The 9,787-nt window shown below is 37.8% G+C and overlaps 1 pseudogene; it reads right to left on the bottom strand.

Moving 5' to 3' along the window:
- Positions 1 to 1,773: 1,773 nt before the first annotated feature.
- Positions 1,774 to 9,207, bottom strand: LOC133727983 (probable fatty acyl-CoA reductase 5; annotated as a pseudogene).
- Between the last annotated feature and the right edge of the window lie 580 nt (positions 9,208 to 9,787).

Below are 9,787 nucleotides of genomic sequence, written 5' to 3'. Positions count from 1 at the left end.
CTTCATGGCATTCTTAAGGAAGATGTGTTCATGGTACAACCTCCTGGCTTTGTTGATCCTTTAAAACCCCACCATGTTTGCAAGCTTAACAAAGCACTTTCTGGGTTGAAACAAGCACCACGTGCTTGGTTCCATCGTATGAGCACATTTATATTATCTGCTGGTTTCACTCAGAGTCTTGCAGACCCATCTCTCTTTATTTATCGCCATGGTCCACATATTATCTATTTTCTCTTATATGTTGATGACATTGTGGTGACTGGGAGTAATGACCGTCTTCTTCAGAGCTTTATACAGTGACTTGGGTGAGGTTTTGGCATCAAGGACCTAGCTAGGTCCCCTTCATTATTTCCTTGGCTTACAGGTTACTACTCATCAGCATGGGCTACACATAAATTAGCTTAAATATATATGCTCATGATATTCTCTCTAAGCACGATCTTTTGTTGAGCAAGCCTGTCAGTACACCACTGTCTGCCAAGTCTGATCTTACTGCTACTGATGGACCACTTCTTGAACATCCTACAACTTTTCGGGAATTGGTTGGATCATTACAGTATCTTACTATAACACGTCCTGACATTGCATTTGCGGTAAACTTGGTGTCTCAATTTATGAGTCAGCCGCATGTACCACATCTCACTGCTGCCAAACGCATTCTCCGATATGTTAAGGGCACTCTTGGACATGGATTACTCTTTACACCTCAGCGTCAGCCTGTTAATCTCTCAGCCTATTCTGATGCTGATTAGGCTAGTTGTCCAACCACTAGGCGTTCCACTTCTGGCTATCTCGTGTACCTTGGCTCAAATCTCATCTCTTGGTGCTCTAAAAAGCAGCCCACCATAGCTCGCTCTAGCGCGGAGAGTGAATACCACTCCCTTGCTCATGCTTGTGCTAACACAATGTGGTTAGGCTATCTTCTCTATGAACTTGGTGCTAATATTCAATTTCCTGTGTTATTGCATTGTGATCATTTAAGCGCAACATACATGGCTTCCAATCCTATCTTTCATGCTCGCACAAAACACATAGAACTTGATTATCACTATGTCTGGGAAAGGTTGCCATTGGGAGCCATAGGGTCTGCTTCATTCCTTCCGTAGATCAACCGGCTGATCTGCTCACCAAGCCATTACATAAGCATTGCCATTCCTTGATGTCAAGCAAATTAAACTTGTGAGTCCAGGACCCTCAAGTTTGAGGGGGGATTTTAGAACCACAGATTCTTCCTCCAATCAAGCTTCAGTTACAACAACCAAGTCTTCACCATTAATTGATTTATCTCTAGCTTGATATTGCTATTGTCAAGGATCTGTTATGGCTAGAGTTTAGCATCAGTTACAAGGCTAGGATTGAGTAGCTTGATATTGTTGTAATTACAGTTGAATGCTTTCTGTAAATGTAACCATGTATACTGCTATATATTGTAAAGAGTGCAATTGCACAAATCAATGAAAATCAATTTCTTCATTCTCTTTCTTTTTCCATGTTCCCTATAGTTCAAAGCATTTCAAAATTGAAATTGATATTGAGGTTATTAACTTACTGTATTGCCTAACTTTCAAAATCATATATATAAAGAAACAGCAATTCAACTTCTGAAGTTCTGATGTCTTAGTCTACATTAAACCATGGAGTATAAATCCACCGTTTGCAAGCGCAACTCTGATCAACCAACAGCCTTCTATCTCCAACTCTTGCTCTCTCCAGCTTTTCCTCCAATTTAGTAAACATATCCCAAAATAAATAGTAAATTGTGCTTAAACTGAATGACAGAAGGAGGTGCATTTTCTTTTAATTTGATAGCAGCTATATGGACGACTAATACAATTATTCGCAATCTAGGTAGTTAGACAATAATAATGCAAATCCAACACATAAGTTTACAAGTTTGCAACGCGCACACACACAGAGATACATACATACGTACATATAAATCATTGCATCCCAATGCAAATCCATCATTTGATCAGAACATGTTTCAGGAATCCTGGAATGTGAGTGTTCATAATGTAGTCTTCCCAATCAATGCATGTTGGATCAAAATTAAAATCTTCTACTTCTATGTAACCTTCTCTTGTTATCTTTCGCAACTCCTCTGTGTTGGTGTCGTCAAAACTATGTAACATTTCACACTGTTAGTGTCATTACATGATTACAAATGATCAAGTTATGTTTAATTATAACCAGTTAAAGCATACGTACATGCCCTTGAATGGCATATAGGGACGGTATAGCTCCACCATGCGCATCACCAATCTGAGTTTCTGGTTATACATGACATATATATCTTGGAAACATCGGCCAGATACTTTGTTCACCAACTTTAATCCCTTTGCAAATAGAATGAAATTAAATTTATGAACGACAAGATCTTGTTAATCGACATTGTTCTTTTTCAATTTTTATTCATGAATATACGACATTATCTTATTGATGAATAGAAGATAATATATATATATATATATATATATATAATGACCCACCCATCTAAGCATACATCTTGTTTTGGTTGACAATTTTTCTTCTCCTAAAGGCAGCACTTCCTCTAAGCATACATTAAGAGATTCAAGCATTCTCTCTAGTGGTATGCTAAGTAATTAAGGAGTTTCTACCATTATATCAAAAGTTTGAGATTAATGTATTAATTGATTAAAGATTAAGTAACTTTTCTTCATGTTAATTATATAATCTACTAATCTAGTGAGTGGTTAGAACAAACCTTCAAAGGAAGTGAGTAGCGAATTTTCATGTACATATGAAAAGTAGCCATGCTCTTGAATATTCGGATCTTCCTCGCTACGACAGGTTTTTCATCCTTGTTAATCCATGGATATTTGGTGAAGTATTTCATTACAAAACTATGAATATCATTGAATTTTATTGGATTTCTTAGTGAGCTTCCCACATGGTAAATGATGTTGGATGATTTATTTGCATTCACCACGATCGCTGCTATCATTGAATTTACCACCATATCCACAGGAATCTGCTTACAAATATAATTAGATACCCTTTGACATAAAAGAAATAATTAACTTATTTATTTTCTTGTTTCCTTCTAGATAGTAGCAATATATTATAAACTCAAGGGTTACATTAATTTGTTCTTCATAGACCCTAGGTGCTATGAATCACCATATTTTGCCTCACATATAATCAAGTTTAAAATACACCAAGTATGAATACTTATACTCTTTTTTATTTATGCAGAATGAATACATACACTTAAACTCACCATATCACATACTGTCATAGGATCAAGATGTAGGCATGTCAGCTTTCCTTTACAATAACCAGCAATTACGCTATCAACAGTTCTTTAACCACCCAGATATCCATTGAACACATGTATACACAAATTTAGTATTGACCTGATTAGGGACCAAATCAAACAAATAATAGAGGTTTATTGAGAAATATCATTAACCTCTCATAAGCTATAGGGGTTAACAATGTTTCCCAATTCCCAAACAAGTGTTTTGAAGTGCATAGGCTCTCATATATACCTGTAACCTTGAACCCAACCTGGAAATGGTTCACTGTATGTGCTGGAAACTACAGTTGGACGTACAATGACAAAAGGCAGATTGTTTTTAGAGTGATGACTTAAGAGAACTTCTCCCATCGCCTTTGTAAATACATAGGTGTTTGGCCATCCATGTAGTTTAGCCCTACAAATTAAGTTGTATAGAAGGAAATCTTTAAAGTATTTTCTCTTCCTTTTTTATTTTCATCACAACTTGGAGAAAACTAAGTTTAAAGAATGAGAAAGATTATTAACTAATAAGGATTTTGAATACTACAAAAGTAAGTAGGTTGATGACTAAGACCTTTCAATGCCGAGATCCTTCATTGTATTTGTAATAACTTCTTCTGAAGCATCTTGTGTTCTCAAGTCATTCAATTTTTCATTCACTAGGTTCTTTTCTACTACTTCGAAATCAGATCTAGGCATCTCCTTGACCCTCTTTTTTTTTTTTTTTTTTTTTGAAAGGGGTTTGGAACTCAGCCAAGCTGGGAGGCTCATCCCCACGCCTGACTTATTATATTAATATTAGGGAGGCTCATCTCCTTGACCCTCTTATTCATTGAAGTTGAGTCTTCTAGTATAAGTCCGGCCTCTTCACCACACACATATGCTGGAAAACACGTACCACTAATTAGTTATGCAAATCCAAGGACTGAGACATGGAAAGAAAAAAATAAAGAGAGATTTTTTTACGGTTTTAACCCTCAAATATTTAAAAACCTTTATAATTGAATTATTTAAACATGACACAAAAAGTCAGTTCACAGAGGAAAAGAAAAAAGGAAAAAAAAAAAAAAGGTTTCAAAAATTACCCACTACGTTTCAGTTTTTATTTTCTTTTCTCCCACACACATAGCGGGTTCCTGCTTGCTAGTACTAATTATTTAGAATAGAAAATGTTATGTAAGTTACGCAATCTTAATTAATTAGAACAGTAAAAGATATAAATACTACCAGTTGATATGTGGAGAAGCATCTCTATTTTTAGGCATTTCTTTACAAAGCTCAACATGTGCAGAACTCCAAATGTATTGATGCTCAAGGATATATCATATCTGCAAACCCAGCAAATATATATATGATTATTTTACTAATGTGAGATAAACATATATATGCTTTAGTATTATATTTAGAGGTATTCTCTTTTAGATCAACCTCCAAGGATTATCTTTTTAACAAGGAAAAAATTATTCAATAGTTAAATTGCATTAATAATTCGATTCTCAAGCGATCTCAAATTAAATGAATTATTCGTAGATATAATGTTTAACAATTATCCTAATAAGTGAAGAATTTTGATCATAATATTAGAACCAGTACAGGGTGCCAAGAATAATGGAGATTGTTTGCACTTTGCAGGTCACTAGCTACAAAAGTTATACACTAATTCGATCACCAAAACAAGAAAAGCTTTCTATTATAAGTCATCACATTTGCATGATTAGTATACAAAAAAGATTGACGGGTAATAATAATGGAAGAACGAGAAAGAAAGACAGACGGGGCAGAGAAAGCAGTCAGGTACATGAACAAGAAAATGACAGTCAAACAGATCTAGAACGAAAAGGGCTTTATTAATGCCTGACATTTGTCAGAAATTCCACTCAATGTTATTTGTCAGAAATATCTACTTTAACTTTCAAGTCAAAAAAATATAAAAAATCATGTCAACATATTTTATCACATTAAATTTTTTTTTAAAAAAAGATATTGTCTTTTATTTTAGGGTTCTTGACCAAAAGCACCAAAATAAACAAAAATTATCTCACTTACCCCAGCAACAGATTTTTATTCCCACATACACAATTTGACGGCAAATTATCATTATACCCTTAACTCAATTAATGAATTACAAGAACTGCCACTCATTCTCTCTCTCCCCAGACGTCGACTCTCTCTCTCTCTCTCTACTTCCGGCGCCGACTGACCGGAGCGATGTCGCCGATTTCCTCCATCGATCTTCTCCGATTCAACTCCCAATCTCCAAGCAGATCCAGCAGATGTTGATCGAGGTTCATTCACCGACGAGCTCGCCGACTTCCTCCATCAATCTTCTCCGATTCAACTTCCTATCTCAACCACCATGAACGAATTCCGGCAACCTCACCAGCTCAATGTCGGCTTTTTCGCTGCAACCATAAGCTCGAATCGAATCTAATTCAGGCTGCTTCGTTCTTCAGACCATTCCAACGTCACCAGCTCCATGCCGGCGTGTTCCCCAGATCCGGCGCCGCTCGCCCGCTCCCTTGCTTCACCTGCAGCGCGGCTCTTCGCAACTCCGACGAGGACTGGAGATTCGGAGAGGTGAGAGAAGTCAGCGGCGAGCTCCAGAGGTGCTTCGATCCGGTGGTCTTGGTCGCGCTCTTGACTTGGGTGCCCAAAGTAATGGGGCAGACAGAAAGTGAATTTTTTTTTTTTGAATGTCTATTGGGGGGCAATAGGCGCTTTTCAATTAATATAATCTCTTCGTTTTTTTCTTTAATCAAAGTTTTATTTGTCTAATTTTAGGAATATAAATTCTCATTTCAGCTACCGAAAGTTCTATTGGAGGGCAATAGACGTCTATCGGGGGGCAATACATGGCCAATAGTCGTCTATTGGGGGGCAATAGACGTTTTGAATTGATGTAATCTCCTCATTTTTTTTCTTTAATCAAAGTTTTATTTGTGTAGTTTTAGGAAGATTAATTACCATTTTGGTAATCTAAACGTCTATTGGGGGGCAATAGACGTCTACTCGGGGGCAATACATGGTTGATAGTCGTCTATTGGGGGGCAATACATGGCTGATAGTCGTCTATTGGGGGCCAATAGACGTCTATTAGGGGGCAATAGACTATTGGGGCAATAGACGTCTATTGGGGGGCAATAGACGTCTATTGCCCCTCTATTAGGGGGCAATAGATGTCTATTAGGGGCAAAAAAACTTTCCGGTGAGATTTTCAGCAATTTCCGGTGAGCGGCGAAAGTTGGCCGGAATCCGGCGGCCGGTGACCGGATTCCGGCGAAAGTTGGCCGGAATCCGGCGGCCGGTGACCGGATTCCGGCGGCCGGTGACGGGCTCCGGCGAAGTCTCATATAGTTTCTCTCTCTTCCATTTTCTCTCTCTCTCTCTAAGTAACAAAGGGGTGAGGAGTAAAATGGTATTAAAAAAAAATTAAAAACAAAAAAAAAATCTTAATGGGGTATTAGAGAAGACTCCCTTAGAGTGTATTGGGTAAGAGGGAATTAAAAAAACTTAATGGGGTGAGGGAGAAAAAAATCCCTAGAAATGGGGTAAATGGACAAAACCCCTTTATTTTATCTATACTTATGCTATATTTAAGAGAAGATGACTTGCTAAGTATTCCTCCAGGATAGCTAGGCTGGAGGCCTCCGAGTTTCTTGGAGCGACCTCGGAAACGAAACCTAGGGTTTCGTGTTGCTGGCGGTGGTGTAGCTTCTCTCCCCGGACCAGGCCAGGCTGCGGCGCGCTCTCAGGGTGGTGTGCGACTACGGTACAGCGGCGGCGCGAGTCGGAAGTCTCGTCTGGATTGCGATTGTCCTGGTTTTCGTTTCGAATTTTGCGACGGTGGTGATCCACAGAGACAACAGTAGCGATTGTTGTGATCGAGGGCGGTGGTGGTACCCAGATTAGGGCATCGCGGCGGCCTGGTTGAGCGGCGACTCCCTGTGAGGCTCTGTGGAGTTTTTGGTAGGAGGGCGACCCTAGGTTTTGGGGAGGCGATTTGCTTCTAAGCCGAGGTCCCGGAGTTTCTACCGTAGTCCAAGGCAATGGTGGAGGAGCGCGCTCGCCCGCCAGAGGATTGATGGAGCGCGTCCTTCCGGCAGCTCCGGTCTGCTCGATCTGAAGGGAACAGAGGGAGGAGATGGGCTCTGGGCCATTGGGCCTCCAACTTGTCTGGGCTGCAGTTTTGTGGTCTAGATGGGTTAGCCCATCTCTCTCCTTTTTCTTCTCTTTCAATTTTGGGTTGGGTGGGGTCTATGGGAGGAGGCATGTTCCTTTCTTAATCCTATGTCGATCTTTGATTGGTACTGTGGCTGTGTTGATTTGTTGTGACGTACACCATTGGAGGTCTTAGGCGTCAAGATGCTCAAGACAGTAGTTCCATTTTTAGACTGGGTAGGGTTAGGGAAGTTTATTTTGTTTGCTTTTCTTTTCGGTAGTTCCTTTAGGCTTTTCGTTTTGTTGGCTAGTAATAATTTGGCTGCTTTGTGCAGTTTGTAATGTGTTTGAACTTTTTAGTTTAGGCACCTCTGCTTTGTGCAGACTTAATCTGTTCTTCAATTTGTATTATGAGAGATTTTCGAATCTCTCTAGCTTGACGCAGTGACGTCGTTTGTTATATTGAATGGAGCTTGACTCCGCTTCCCTAAAAAAAAAAAAGAAGAGGACTTGCTCACCATAACTGAATTTTTTTTTACTTTTATACCCCAAATATTAAATAACTTTTATATATCTTTTAAATTGTTAGGAAAAAAGAAAAAAAACTTAAATAAACAATGAATAAGAAAATTATTATTTTCAGAAACTAACTATACCTCCCAATAAAAAAAAAAAAAACCAACTATACCTAATTCTAGACTGGTAACCACCCACTTCTCTACACCCACAGAATGTGAGCAATTTGTAGTTTATATTAACTTTTTTATATACTAATTTTTTTTCTTTTCATAAAAAAGAAAATTATGAGCCTAGTACCATTTGATCTAGTGGCATAATTTTCCCTTTTAGTAGAAGGTTGTGAGTTCGACTCATATAAGACTAATTGTTTCAATTAATAATAAAAAACAAATGAAGTTTAAAAAATAAAAGAACAAACTTTTAACTACCAATTAGGTGTTGAGTTTTAATTCAAAAACTAAAAAGGCCTCAATACATTAGAAATAAGCCACCCACTTATAAGTTATATTTTATTTTGTCACTTTCCAGATGTAAGATTTTCAATATCCAACAAAATTTACCTTATGCGGAAGAAAACATCAAAGATGGAACTAGTGTAAGAAAAAACAAATTTAACTATAGAAAGTTGGATATTTGTGTGGCACGTATTTGTTACCTCTCATCAAACTTGGTATTCGCTGCAGAACTCACTATGACTTGTATCTCAGTACACATATTTTCCATCAGTATGACATCCTTCACTCCTAGGTTTTCAAAACTTACGTCTCCCGGTATAGCAACGACTTTTTGAGATATAAAGGAGTCAAAATCTTCACCCCATGTTTCTTTCAGAACCTTGAACAACTCCTTCCCTAAGATCTTGGTGCACAAATTCAAAGTAAACTAGTAAACTACTCTAGGTCTTCAATATTTCAAAATTACATGGAAACACAATTACTGTTATTGCATGCATGTGTGCTTGCCATTTTTGATTTGTAAATAATTAACGACTATGTAGTTGTGCATGTTATAGAATACCTCATTCTTCATTCGATATGCAGCAGATTCAGCATCAGTTGCTCTTACAAGAAGGTAAAGCCTCTTGACGTCGGGTTGAACCCTCAAAATTTTCTCTACGAGTACTGCATAATACATTAACGTAACAAATTGATGAGAGAGAGAGAGAGAGAGAGAGAGAGAGCTATAGTACCCATTCCAAGGAAACCAGTGGCTCCAGTTATCAAAATGGTCTTATTACGTAGGTATGCCACTATGCTCTCCAACTACATTTAAGAAAATAATTAAAATTAGAAGTGATAGAGGGAATGAAGTCTAGCTTTTGGTCGAGTAGTGCACTTAACCTAATGCTTAATTTGGATGATCGAATAATTTCAAAACCTAATGTGATGGGTTTATATAGCTAGCCATCAGTAAACTTCACCGATTGGCCAGAATTCTATAGCAGGACGTATATAATAAATGAGTAATGCTAGGCAAACCACATTTTGGGAACCACCTAGAACCCACATTAGGTGGCAGCTTATGTGGTATATCCATATCATCAAAGCATAATTTCTTATTTTTATATTTCTATGTTTTCTTAATTACGAAATTTTTTTTTTTTTTTTTTTAACTTTCTTGATTTTATCTTTTAAACCCTATTTTTTTCCTTTGTGATATTATCTGGGCAACATCTTCATCTATCAGATGTTGTTTTCTTTTCTCATCGTCTCACCCCTCCTCAACCCTCTCACCTCTTCTTCAATTGATCAACGCCTTCTCAATTTGATCTCGATTTCCTTGCAAGCATCGTCAACAAACGCTCTGCCTAAACGTGGTTAGTTTTTTTTTTTTCCTGAGTATGAAACA

This window comes from Rosa rugosa, chromosome 2, assembly GCF_958449725.1.
Source record: "Rosa rugosa chromosome 2, drRosRugo1.1, whole genome shotgun sequence".
In the NCBI taxonomy this organism is placed as follows: domain Eukaryota; kingdom Viridiplantae; phylum Streptophyta; class Magnoliopsida; order Rosales; family Rosaceae; genus Rosa; species Rosa rugosa.
Note: the sequence above shows the minus strand (reverse complement) of the source record. Positions and strands in the feature narration are given on the sequence as shown.